Genomic DNA, 13,484 nt, shown 5'->3' with positions numbered 1-13,484 from the left:
CCGCCAGTTGCTAACTTTTTTTGTTCACCCCTGGGTGTAGTCCCCAAAAAAGATCCGGGGGAATTCAGGTTGATACATAATTTGTCAGCTCCAAGGGGTCTTTCGGTGAACGATGCGATTGACCCGGGAGTTTGTTCGGTGCGGTACGCATCTTTCGATGAGGCCGTTGCCATTTTGAATCGCCTAGGGCCCGGAGCGCTGATGGCTAAATCAGATATCGAGTCAGCGTTCCGGTTGCTCCCGGTACACCCAGACGATCAGCGTCTCCTTGGTTTCATGTTTCAGGGTCGCTATTACATGGATAAATGTATGCCAATGGGTTGCTCCATCTCTTGTGCTTATTTTGAAAGATTCAGTTGTTTTTTGCAATGGGCCTTCACAAGAATAACAGGGTTTACTCATGTGATGCATTACCTTGATGATTTTCTGTTCCTGGGGGCAGCTGGGGACATAGAGTGTGCACGAGCTTTGAATGAATTTTGTGATCTCATGAGGCGCTTTGGCGTGCCATTGGCACCCGGTAAGACAGTGGGGCCGTCTACTTCGCTCGAGTTTCTTGGAATAGAGCTCGATTCCGAAGAGGGGTGCTTCCGCTTGCCCAAGGAAAAGGTGGCAAAATTTGTGGCGTCGCTTAAAGCATGTATTAGCGCGACGAAAGTGAGATTACATCAGCTACAGCAGGTTGTGGGTCAACTAAATTTTGCCCTGAGAGTTATCCCAATGGCGCGCCCGTTTTCCCGCTCTATTGCGCACGTCATGGCTGGCCTTAAGGAAGGCCACCACCGCACAAGGCTCTCAGCAGAGGTTCGGCAGGACATGCTCATATGGTTGGCATTCCTGGCGGATTTCAACGGTCGGGTCGTGTGGAACAAACCCGGGGTCTCCTCGGAGGAGTTGGGGTTCTGGACGGACTCGGCAGGGAGTGTCGGATTTGGCGCCATTTTTGGTAATCACTGGTCAGCACAGACCTGGCCGGCATGCCGGCACAAGAATGGGCTCACAGATAACATAGGATTTCTTGAGCTGTTCCCTATTCTGGTGGCCTTGAAAACATGGCCCGAGGGATTTCGTGACCGCGCTGTGGTGTTCTGGTCTGATAATATGACCGTTGTTGAGTGTATCAATAGTCAGGCTGCCCGCTGCAGATGGATCCTGAGATTGCTGAAGGAAATTGTTTTGCTGTGTATGAGGCTAAACGTCCACTTTAGGGCAAGACATGTGCCAGGGGTGTTAAATCATGCAGCTGATGCGCTTTCTCGTTCCCGTATGCAGGCCTTCTGGGGTTTCCTACCCTCAGCGGACCCGGTGGCGGCACCTTTTCCCGAAGCTCTCTGGTCTCTCGGTGCCCCGGACTACAAGACCTCGTGGGAGAGAGTCTAGCTCCCAGGACAAGGAAGGCATACAAAGGGGCGTTCCGTTCCTATTGGTCCTTTTTGGGGTCTGCTGGGGGGGAGCTATGGGGCCAAGAGGAGTATGTCCTGAAGTTTCTGTTATCCTTACATCAGGCAGGCAAATCAGCAGCCACGGCACAGAGGCACCGGGCCGCTATTTCTTTCATGGCACGGGCCCATGGTATCCAGGACCCCACAGCGTCTTTTGTGGTTCAGAAGGCGCTGCGAGGGTGGCAACGCCTTGAGGGTCGCAGAGTGGACGACAGGCACCCGATAGGTCTGGAAAGGTTGGCCCTCTTGATGTCAGTACTCCCTGCAACATGTTCATCTCAATCTGAGACAGTACTATTTAGAGCCGCTTTTTCAGTAGCATTCCATGGGGCTATGAGGATAAGCGAGCTGGTAGCAAGGAACAAGCAGGATACGGGGGGGGACTGTGCCGAGAGCACATCCGAATTAAAGGGGAATCAATGGTGGTCTCATTTGCCAGGTCCAAGACCGATCAGGGAGCGAACGGGGATTGTGTAGTAGTCCACCGGATTCCCGGATCGCCCATGTGCCCGGTAGCCTGCGTTGAGGAATATTTGGCGCAGAGGGCGGCAGCATGGGGGGGAAGCTTACTGAGGCACGCCGACGCCACCCCACTGACGAGGTTTCAGTTCCAACGGGTGCTGGTGATGGCGATTACAGCCGCAGGCTTGAACCCGTGCGAGTTTGGGACCCATTCCTTCAGGATAGGGGCTGCTACTGAGGCCACAGCCAGGGGTCTGAGTGTTGATAAAGTAAAACAGTTGGGGCGTTGGTCCTCGAACTGTTATAAACGGTACGTGCGGTTGCACATGTTGTGAAGCTAATATCATGAACTCACGCTTCTTGTTTTTGTTTGGTTTTACAGTTTCGCAAGCTTACGAGGCGGGGCAGACTGTGCAGTCGACCCGACACCAGGGGACCAGCGGTCAAAGGACACCGGCTGTGGACAGAGTGGTGTGGGTCGTGGGACACTCATGCGTGAGGCGTGCCGCAGACGTATTAAAAGCAGGTGACATGATTCACATGGCTGGGGAATACGGGTACAGGGTGACCTTCTACGGAAGGGGCGGGCTCTGTATTGACCAGTTTCAGGATTTTATGGAGGGTTTGTTAGGGCGGACGAGGTCACCGCCATCTATACTCATAGTGCATCTTGGGGGCAATGATTTGGTGACCATTGGTCAGCGAGTGCTTCTCGAGGTAATATTATCCACTGTAAGTTGGTTGGCAAAAAGGGTCCCTGGGTGCACAATTGCATGGTCCCACATGATCCCACGGAAGGTGTGGCGGGGGGCTAATTCTGTGTCTGCTTTAAATCATTCTGTGAAGAAAGTAAATAACAAACTTGGTAGATTGTTTCGTACAAATACATTGCATTCTATTCCGCATGGGTGTATCAGGGGGGATCAGATGTATCTGGAGGACGGGGTTCATTTGTCCCGGGTTGGGAATGATTTACTCATAGGAGACTTCATAGCTTGGTTGAAGAATTTGTAGCCATGACCTTTAAGTAGGAGTTTTGTGGGGGGTCCGGATAGCCGGTCAACTATCCGGGCCTGTGGCGGTAAGGTCATGATCGGTGAGCAGTAATTGGAAGATCCCTAGAGGTTTGGGCGTCACCCATTACGGATGGGAGCACCCGGGGGGAGGCGGCCATTGGCCCCTCAAACGGGAGGCGGTCCCATCTAAGGATGGGACGCCGAAAGGGAAGGCGGCCATAGGCCCCTTCACTGGGGAGGAGGGGCTACGGACCCCTCCTCGGAATTTCCCGGGGCCCGTACATCTGCGACGGCAGGTGTGGTAAGTTGTGTGGGGTGGGAGGGGGGTCTACGCTACCTTCTAGACACCTCACACGAGTCCTCCGACGACCACTAAGATGGCGTCGAGTTAACAGGGGGCCCCCGCTAAGGCAAGGGAAATTGGAAGTTGGCACAGAGGTACAGTCCTCTGTGCGCCCGCCCCTCACAAGTGAGGGGGGAATTGGTATTGGGGATCTGACACCGGTTACGACCTTGCCGTTGGCCCGTAACGTTAGGATGTACAATTTCAATGTTCAGAAATGCATTTGCAGGATGTTTAGTATCGGCTAGGAGAACCTTTGTATTAGAGATGTGTTAAGGTCAGCCAAGAACATCGTACTGTATAAATGAAATTGTACATGATATGAAACTGTTATTTTAATGTTTTAATTTTGTTTCATATTTTAATAAATACGGCTGGGAAGGGTAACTCCCTCCCGCCTTCCAAAAGTTCAGAACCGTTTCCGTCTTCCCATCCTTGGGGATTTGTGTTGAGAGGGGGTGGCGGGTATCTCAGCCATATGGAAAGGGGCGACCACTCGGTCCCCCCGAACGTATGGTGGAGTACCCCGATCCCCCCGGGAAACCATTTTGGGCGGGAGGCGTGTCCCGGCTGGTATGCCCGAAGCGGCGTAGCTGGGGCGCGCCTTTTCCCGCCCAAGAAGGGGTTGTCCTAGACACCGACACCGCCAGCCACGCCCGGGGGGCCGATTGGAGGAGGGTCTACGCCCGCCCGAAGAAGGATAAAAGGAGCGACAAGCCAAGGAAGCATCCTCTTGTTCCTGTGCTCTGAAGCTGCACACCCGCGTTGCACGTGGCTCGAGACGGAACGAAGAGCCAATTTTGACCCACCCACCAGCCCCTGTTGACAGCGATTTGTTGGAATAAAATTGATTGACGTGAATTGGTTTCTCTTACAGGTTGTCTTGGAATAAAGTTGATAATGTGTTGTGTAATAAAGGATGATTTTCGTTTTTAACATGTTTTCTTAGCAGAAATGTTTGCGAATAAGTTTAATGGTGATGCTCAGTAGAGTTCTACGTGAAATCGTTTGAATGTAATAATTTCCTTTTCGTTAGCTTAGTTCAAAATGTCGTATTTATTTCTGGTCGGGCGGTAAGGTCATGATCGGTGAGCAGTAATTGGAAGATCCCTAGAGGTTTGGGCGTCACCCATTACGGATGGGAGCGCCCGGGGGGAGGCGGCCATTGGCCCCTCAAACGGGAGGCGGTCCCATCTAAGGATGGGACGCCGAAAGGGAAGGCGGCCATAGGCCCCTTCACTGGGGAGGAGGGGCTACGGACCCCTCCTCGGAATTTCCCGGGGCCCGGACTTCTGCGACGGCAGGTGTGGTAAGTTGTGTGGGGTGGGAGGGGGGTCTACGCTACCTTCTAGACACCTCACACGAGTCCTCGGACGACCACTAAGATGGCGTCGAGTTAACAGGGGGCCCCCGCTAAGGCAAGGGAAATTGGAAGTTGGCACAGAGGTACAGTCCTCTGTGCGCCCGCCCCTCACAAGTGAGGGGGGAATTGGTATTGGGGATCTGACACCGGTTACGACCTTGCCGTTGGCCCGTAACGTTAGGATGTACAATTTCAATGTTCAGAAATGCATTTGCAGGATGTTTAGTATCGGCTAGGAGAACCTTTGTATTAGAGATGTGTTAAGGTCAGCCAAGAACATCGTACTGTATAAATGAAATTGTACATGATATGAAACTGTTATTTTAATGTTTTAATTTTGTTTCATATTTTAATAAATACGGCCGGGAAGGGTAACTCCCTCCCGCCTTCCAAAAGTTCAGAACCGTTTCCGTCTTCCCATCCTTGGGGATTTGTGTTGAGAGGGGGTGGCGGGTATCTCAGCCATACAGGAAAGTGCCGTATCCTGCCCTCTTTCACGTGCTGGAACAGAATCATGCTCCCTAGCACTACCCATGCTCCTTTGCATGCTAGTGCAAGGGTGTGTGCGTGCTGACTAACACAACTTTCGAACTAGAAGGGTTAAGCCAGGGGCACAGGACTTACTGTTCTTAGACAAGAGCAGCTCTCGGCCCTGTGGAACCTATTCACAAAGGTGTATACTTACTACTATACATAGGTGGGTTTCTACACTTTTTGCCTAGTCAGAATTTCGGATTATAGATTTACACCTAGGCGTTAACTTACATGTGTTCACCCCCTAAAATCAGGGATAGAACATACTAGACTGTAATTTACACATGTAAAGTTACTACTTGAGATCTCGTGGGTGGCACCAAAATAAATTCAAATAAATATTACAGCACTGTTAGACATTGAGGTTTCTGGTTGGCAGAGTGTACACTTTGCCCAAGTCGGAGTCACAATCCTAGTCAGGGTTAGTCAGATACACAACCTAAATTAACCTTTGCTCACCCTCTGGTAGCTTGGCACAGACCAGTCAAGTTTAACTTAAGCGGCAATATGTAAAGTATTTGTGCACACTTTAATTACAGTAAAATTGTGAAATAACTACAAAAAGACTTCACACCCATTTGGAAAAATAGAGAATATTTCTCTGAGCAAAACAAGACCAATACAACAAAAAGTCAAAAAGTAGAACTTGAGATATGAATTTTTAAAGATTAAATATAAGAACAGTGCTTAGAAGTCATTAGCGGTCAAACGGTTACTTGCGGTCGCCAGGAACTGGTACAAATCTAAAGTTCAGCCTGACTACAAAGGAGGGTGGTCCAGCTACAGAACCCATGAAAGGACTGCCGAAAAAGTACTCTGTATGGAGGAAAGTGTCGACATCGAGCACACAATGTGTTGGAATTTTCCCTGCAGTCAGGTCACTGTGTGTCTTGACAGGCTTTTTGGCTCTATTTGGCAGTGATATAGACTTTAATCTTGCTCACATCTAGGATATGTATTCCTAGCTTGTGTTGGCCCTTTTAAGCCCTTTCATTCAGACATAGAAGAGGCCATCTATTGCCTATTGGCTTTAGCCTGTCATTATTGCTTATAGTAGAGGTTGGATCCTGTGGTCCTGACTTTATATTATACATTGGTATGGTTTATGTAGGTACTCTGACAGAGCTAAGGGTTATTTCATCCTTCTTAGGCCTACAAGGTCCAGAACTAGACAGACTCCATTTTGATGGAGCTGAGAGGCTTCAGGGGTAAAGGTAAAGTTTATAGTTAAGGCTGTTGACTGCTAGAGGAAAACCAGTCAGGACTGCTTCTTATCCGAGGAATGTGTTTGTCTCTTGGGCCCAGACGTAACAAGCAGCTGGCCACTGCGGTTGCGTAAAGAGCTCTGGAGCTGGCACAGGAATTCGGTGGGAGGCAGCCCTCTGTTGGAAATTTCCATGAGGGGAGAGGAATCCTTATTAGCGAGCTGCAGGAGAGGAGGAGTGGTCAGGTCAGTTCGGTCAGTGTTCAGTGCAGTTTGGTTCTTGCAGAAGAGAGAGCAGGATGTCTGCTGGAGCTGCAGAATGCAGTGCAGTTCTGGAATGGAGAAAGAAGGCAGATGATTGCTGAAGCTGAAGAGAGAGTAGTGCAGAGAGCATCAAAGCAGATGAGGAGCTGAGGCTGTCAGCTGGAGTAATTGAACCAGAGACGTGGTGTTGTGGTGACGGAGGGAGAGACAGAGAGAGCCCTGATCCCACCGGAGACAGAGAGAGCCTGATCCCACCAGAGTCAGAGAGAAATCTTCCTTCTAATAGGTGAGGTAGTCTAAACTAGTCCCCTTTACAATTACACCTTAATCTTATCCTTATTCCCTAGGCTATTGTATATCTAATCCTTTTCTTCCAGCGGTGTGTTAAAAGTTCCTGTTACCCCGCAGATAACCTTGTACTGTATGTCTAATCCTTTTCTTTCAGCGGTGTGTTTTTATCATTGTTGTAATAAAGATACAAAGTGAACTAGTGTGCATAAGTTATTTTTATGATGAAGCTAGCCTTTCTTCTAACCAGTTGCCGTTGAGCAACTGACGGATCAAAAGGAAGTAGGAGCGCTTAAATCAGGGAATAACTCAATCACATAGGGTGTATATCTTTTGTCCCCATACAGTGGAGGTAAACTTGTCTCCTAGTCAGGTATTACTGTTTGAACAGATGTTACGCCTGATCAGGTAAGTGACAGTTGAATAATTAGGGAGATAGGAGACCTGCAACTAAGGGATAAAGTGTATGCCAAATAATTTGGCCATCCCATAATAATATTATAGTAGCGAGCCCTTAGTGAATAGTGAGAGAGGCTTCCCAACATAGAGACAGAGAGCTGAAGGTATTCATAGGAAAGTGGTCGTCATTGGTAAGTGGCGTTAGTGAGAGCACTGATTGTGGTCAGTGCGTAGATCTGCCGGATTGCAGATCGTGTGTGAATGAGAACACCGGAGGGACACGGTGTGTAGGTCTGCCGGATTGCGGACCGTGTGTGAATGAGAGCACCTAAGATAGAGGGTGTGTAGGTCTGCCGGATTGCGGACCTGGTGTAAATGAGAGCACTGGGACTGCAGGCCCATGTGTGTAGACACGCTGGATTGCGTGTCGAGTGAGCACTGAGGGAGATCAGTGTGTGAGAGTATATAATCAGACCTGCCCCAGGGTAGATTAGTCTGGACCCATGTGGTCGCGAGACTATGAGGTATGAGTGTGGTGTAGGGCATGGATGTCCTCAGTAATCAGTGAGTATTCTTAGTATCCCTATAGATTTAGTGTTGTTTCTGATGATATGAGCTTGTATATTGCGAGTTCCCCATCCTCAGGTAGGTACCCAGGTGCCTGGATTGATGGTCCTGAGGAGGGAGGTGATTACGTTTCGGCTGGGTTAGAGGGGCTCTCAGGAGCTGATCCCATCTGGTCCAAAAATCCAGTCGCTACACTGTGTCAGAGACGAGCCTTGCAGCTGGTGTTGAAGATTCGTTGCTGCTTTGTCACGAAGCCTTGCAGACCGGGTGGAAGAATCAGCAGTGCGTTGTTATCGGGCCTCACAGTCAAGACCCAAGTTGTCATTAATTTGCCACTGCATCGGGAAGGGATGCATCAGTTGAAGTTGGGTCGATGTAATAGTTTTTGCAGAAAAGTACCTGCACAACCCATTTTTGAGGCCCTGGCCTGAAGTGGCACTTCAGACAAGGGTAGGACTGTCAGATGGCAGAGTCTAGCAGCACCAGCAGAGTTGCAAGAAGTTTTTTGTGCCACGGAGACTTCGGATAGAAGGAGGCAAGTCAATAAGACCTTGGAGAATCTTGGGTTCAAGGATGTAGAGAGAAGGCCAGTCTTTCTCCCTCCCAGGCAAGAAGCAACAGGACAACACAGCAGAGCAGTTTGCAAAGGGTCAGTCCTCCTGTAGCACAACAATCAGCAGGCAAATACAAAAATGAAGAAAAGATCCTGGATGTAGCCAAATGAAAGGTAGAGTTAGAAGAAATGATCGTTGGAACCGAGATGAGGAGCTGTTATTTGTGTATAAACACATCTCTAGATGTGCCAGACAAACTCATGAAACATATTTGGCTCAAAAGTATGACTCATAGATTAGACTTCAGTGACAGAGAAGTTGCTAACATGAGAATAGTAGGAATACAATTGCAGATTAAGGAATTAATGACAGTGCTTAGAAAGTGGAGTGAACTAGACAAATAGGAAGGTATGTGGTCAAAGAAGAAGGAAACCAATAAAGTTAGAATGCAAAGGCCTCTGTATATACTAGCTGGGGGGAAGAAGAAGTACAAACACTCCCCATGAGACAAGTAACTGGATGAAGATATGTACATGTGCCTTGGAGTAGGGCTGACAATGTATCTTTCACAAATGAGTTCCCGAAACTGAGAGATGATCCAGTAGAATGGTACAGTCAAGTTGAACGGTCTGAAAACTTCAAAACATTTGTAGAAGGATCTGTATACTGTATTTGAGATTGTGGTTTCTGAATGTGGACGAAATGTAAGGTTTCTATAGCGTGCCCCATCACCAGTTGCAATGATGAAATACAACCAGGTGGTTACTTTCCTGAAAACTAAAATCTCTAAGAAGAGACTGATTGACAAAAAATTGACAGAACTCAAGAACTCAAAGAAACAGTTAATGCCTAATATGAGAGATTGATATAGGGCTTTAGGAAAATACAGTGAATTGGAAAATGTGGTTGAGAAAGAAATGGGACATTTTGTCCACAGGGTTGTATATGATTGAGATCTGAAATTTCTGCAATGATTCAGAAGCATTTAATTTACTTGCAGAATACGCCAATTGATATGATTCAGCAGTTCACAAAGTACTATGCAAATGAATTGGAAATTAAACATAAGAAACTAAAGGAGAAGCTAATGATTGCAGAAATGAAGGATGTCCAGAGAGGGCAGAATTAGCTGGTATTTGATAATGTAGTTCCATCACAGGGAGGATATAATCAGGTCCCTTTGATGGAAGACGCCAATGGATTTCAACAGGAGAATTTTCTGTCACAAGGCAGAGTTCCGGTTGTCCTGATTGATCCGAGAATGGGTGATGATGGATTGAAGGAAACAAATCCTTGACATGTTTGTGGCAAGTTAGCGCATTGGACACACAAATGATGGTTTAATATAAATAATAATGAAACACAGGTTCAGAATGGAGGGCGTGCACAATCCCAGGGAAATAACATGGTTCAGACTTCCACAGGCACAAAGACAAAGAGTTCAAAATCCAAAAGCAACTCAAGCTCAGACAATGCAAGTGCCTCAAGGCCGGATGCCACAACAGAATGTCCAAATGCAGAGCTACATTATAAATCAGACTCACCATATAAATAAAACTTATTCTGTGAATTAATGTACATGTCAAGATTTTTTGTTGAACCAGACAGACTTGGAAATATTAATTAACAAACCTGATTTGAGTTTTTCAATTTTCAATTTATCAGCTTTGAAAAAGAACATTTGAACTGTAACTGCATTTTTTATCGAGAAAACTGAGCTGCTAAAAAACAATTGCTGCTAAATCTTCTAAAGCTAAATGGTCTGATTTCAAAGAACTCCCGGAACCTGTTATTGCAATCCCTCTTAGATGCAAATGTGTATGTGTAGGAGTTTTTATTGTCATTTCAATAGTATTAGTTATATTGCTTATAGATTTGAATTTGCCTCATCACATCTTTACGAAAGTTTCTAAACCTACGTTTTCTCCTACGTTTCTTAGCCTGCTAGTAATAGTCTTATTGCATTAGATTCTAAAAGTCTACATTTAGATATTTCTATGGGAGATTATTCACTGAGTATGTTGACACAATGGATGCTAGGGATTGCTTTTTATGTATGCAATTACCTGCATCAGTTGCCGAAGGAATTCCTTTCCAACACATTCCTTTGAAATATGGAATTTCCTGTAGTTTAATGACAAGCCTATTATATGTAACTGATCATTTCCAGTATTGTTATTCAAATTATGATGTGGTCTTTTCAGAGATTGCTGTTTTGAAGCATATAAATCCTCATCCTGAATTTAAAATAGTTCAAATATAGGCACATTATTTTACACCGACTATGCCACTAGACATGACTAATGCACACTAACATAACTTAATCTATGTTTTAGACAAGGTAGAAAAGAAATTCATTGATTCAGTAGAAGATAGACATAGAGATCTTTTAGCTAACCCTGCTAATCACATGAAAGTTCCACCTTGGGAAAAAACACAAAGAAGAACTTAAAGTAGTGGGAAACATGGCTGCATTAGCTTTAGATTGGCAACATAAAGGGAAATTATACATAACCGTGAGGAGATTACACGTTGACCGAAATATTGTAGGTACTAAAGAATGAGACTATATTTGATTTGCAAAAATATTGGAAATGCTATTTAGGCAGGTAGATCTTGTCTTTCCTGGAATATATTACATTTATGGTAAAAATGCTTTTTACAGATTACCTAGAAAATGGTGTGGAATCTGTTGTATGGGAATTGTTTTTCCCCAAAATGTATCATGTGGATCAAATTGATGAACCAGCAAAAGAACAGCATGAAAGATAAAAGATAAGTGCTTGTAAAATTGTAGGGTAAGGGTTTGGTGCTTTAATACCATCTGTAGGATTAATACTCCATATACACACAATTAGAAAGCTTCTACTGCAGTTGATAAACTAGCTGCCAATGCACCGGAGGAGTCCTAGCTTATTGATACTGAAATGGTTGCAGTCTGTTCTAAGGTTTGCAGAACAGACTTGCATTAGATGGCCTTCTCATTAGGGAGGGAGGAGTCTGCCGGATATTAAAGGTTTAACAATGTTGCGCCTACATACCTGACAAGAGTAAAAACCTGAGAAGTTACATTTAGAATATTAACAATCTTGCCAAAGACCTGAAATGGTAAAAAGCTGATGGTTCCTGAGAATCGACAGGGAAAGGTTTGTCTGCTGGGGGAAATTGGTTAGGTAACTTGGGAAGTGGACTCTTGGGAAAAATCATGAACATTTTAGTGGTTGTTGTTCTGTGTGTATCGTTAATATTGGTAACCATCAACATGTGCAGATGTACACAAAGGAAAAGGGGAGTGAAAAGGAAGAGAGCAGAGTTGGAACTAGAGTATTAGTTCAAGTCAATACTTTGATGAAATGAAAGCTCTGGCAGATTCCAGATGGAAAATATTGAAGACAACTAATCAGTAAAATGTGACATCCGATAAGAAATTGATGTGATGGCTTGATTTGGCATCAAAGGCGGGGCCAATGCAGCTTATATGCTGCTCACTCTTTACTTGATATGAAAACATATATTGAGAGTAATAACAGGCATGAAATGAATATACACTTTGCAAACGGTTTAAGAAAATTAAAATGAGCATGAGAAAGTCCATGGTAAGTGTACTGTAAAAGAGTTCTTAGGGTTGTAGAAATAGTATTGAATTACAGATTGTGTTTAAATAATCTAATATTTAATTGCTGAATAGCTATAGATCATTTAGGGGAAAAAAATGTAAATACATTTTATGTCAAAGTCGTAATCATGAAACATTTCTAAGCATTACCTTAATTAAGATTATAAATCCGTAAAATAAAAATATGTTATGATCTTCAAGTCATTTTTATTGTGCTCTATGTAATGTAACGTTGGTGGAAATTCCTAATGCAATGATTTAGAAAGCTGAAACTTTCCTGAGATGTTACATATATGTTAAACATCTTCAATTTCCTAACATGAAAATTCTAATTTCATGCATGCACATGTTGCATGTATGAGACTTCTAAAATTGCAATAGTACTCTATAATACTATTGAACATTCTTATGAGACATCTATGACGTTTACTGCTCTGAAATATGTTTACATGAAATTAAATATGCTCATGCTTAAATGATTTACAATTTTTTATAATCATTCTATATTACTTCAAAAGTGCATTTAACTTAACATTAATTCATATGCCTGCAGCACACATAGGAAGAGGAAAAAATCTTCATGGATTGTTTTTGTACAGTATGGTGTACTTTCCTGCACAAAAAAAGCCCTGCCAACAATGCAGACACTGTTGAACCATAGTGCAAAGGTGCCTGCATAGGTGCTAGTCGTCAAATTGTGCACCGGCATAGGCAGAAAAGACCGGAAGGCACTGTATCTTGAAAATACAGTGCATTCTTGTCCTTTCGAATTGCCATAGGGCAGCACAGAAAAAGTAGTTTGCTGCCGTGCCCTATGCAAAATCATTATACATAATTCCCTAAGTACTTAGGGCCAGATTTTTCAAAGAGTTGCATTGCACTTGCATCACACACGGTAACACAAGGGCAATGCAACACTAAAGTCAGATTTACGAAGCCATGCAAGACCACATTGCATTGCCCCGCTTGGCTTAGTAAATCTGGAGTAACGCAAGGCAATGCAAGCTGCTGCCTTTCATTACTCTGCCCTAGGAAGGCGCTCCATGGGTGGAGCATGGATGTTACCGATCATCCACCCATTGATTTTCGCCCATTCTCAGATTTACCAAGAAAGGTAAACCTTGAAAGTCTTCAAAATGCACACCTCTCAAGGTGTGGTGCAACGAGGAGAAATATCTTTATTTCTCCTCATTGTTTCCTCTTTCTAAGTGTGCCGTAGAATGCCTCAGAGGATTGTTTTTGTGCAGGAGGGTGCCCCTTTAGGGCTGGTGGTGTCCGGTGCTACAGACTTGTTTGGCATACCCCATGATCTCTGTCTCTATGAATTCCCCCACTACCATCCTACAACAGTGCCCATCATTTCTCCATAGCCTCTTCTTGAAATACATTTCAATTTATATGCACTACTCATAGTTCACTCAAACTCAGTTCT

This window comes from Lissotriton vulgaris, chromosome 6 (assembly GCF_964263255.1).
Source record: "Lissotriton vulgaris chromosome 6, aLisVul1.2, whole genome shotgun sequence".
Taxonomy (NCBI): domain Eukaryota; kingdom Metazoa; phylum Chordata; class Amphibia; order Caudata; family Salamandridae; genus Lissotriton; species Lissotriton vulgaris.
The sequence above is the reverse complement of the archived record's forward strand: the minus strand, read 5'-3'. Positions refer to the sequence as shown.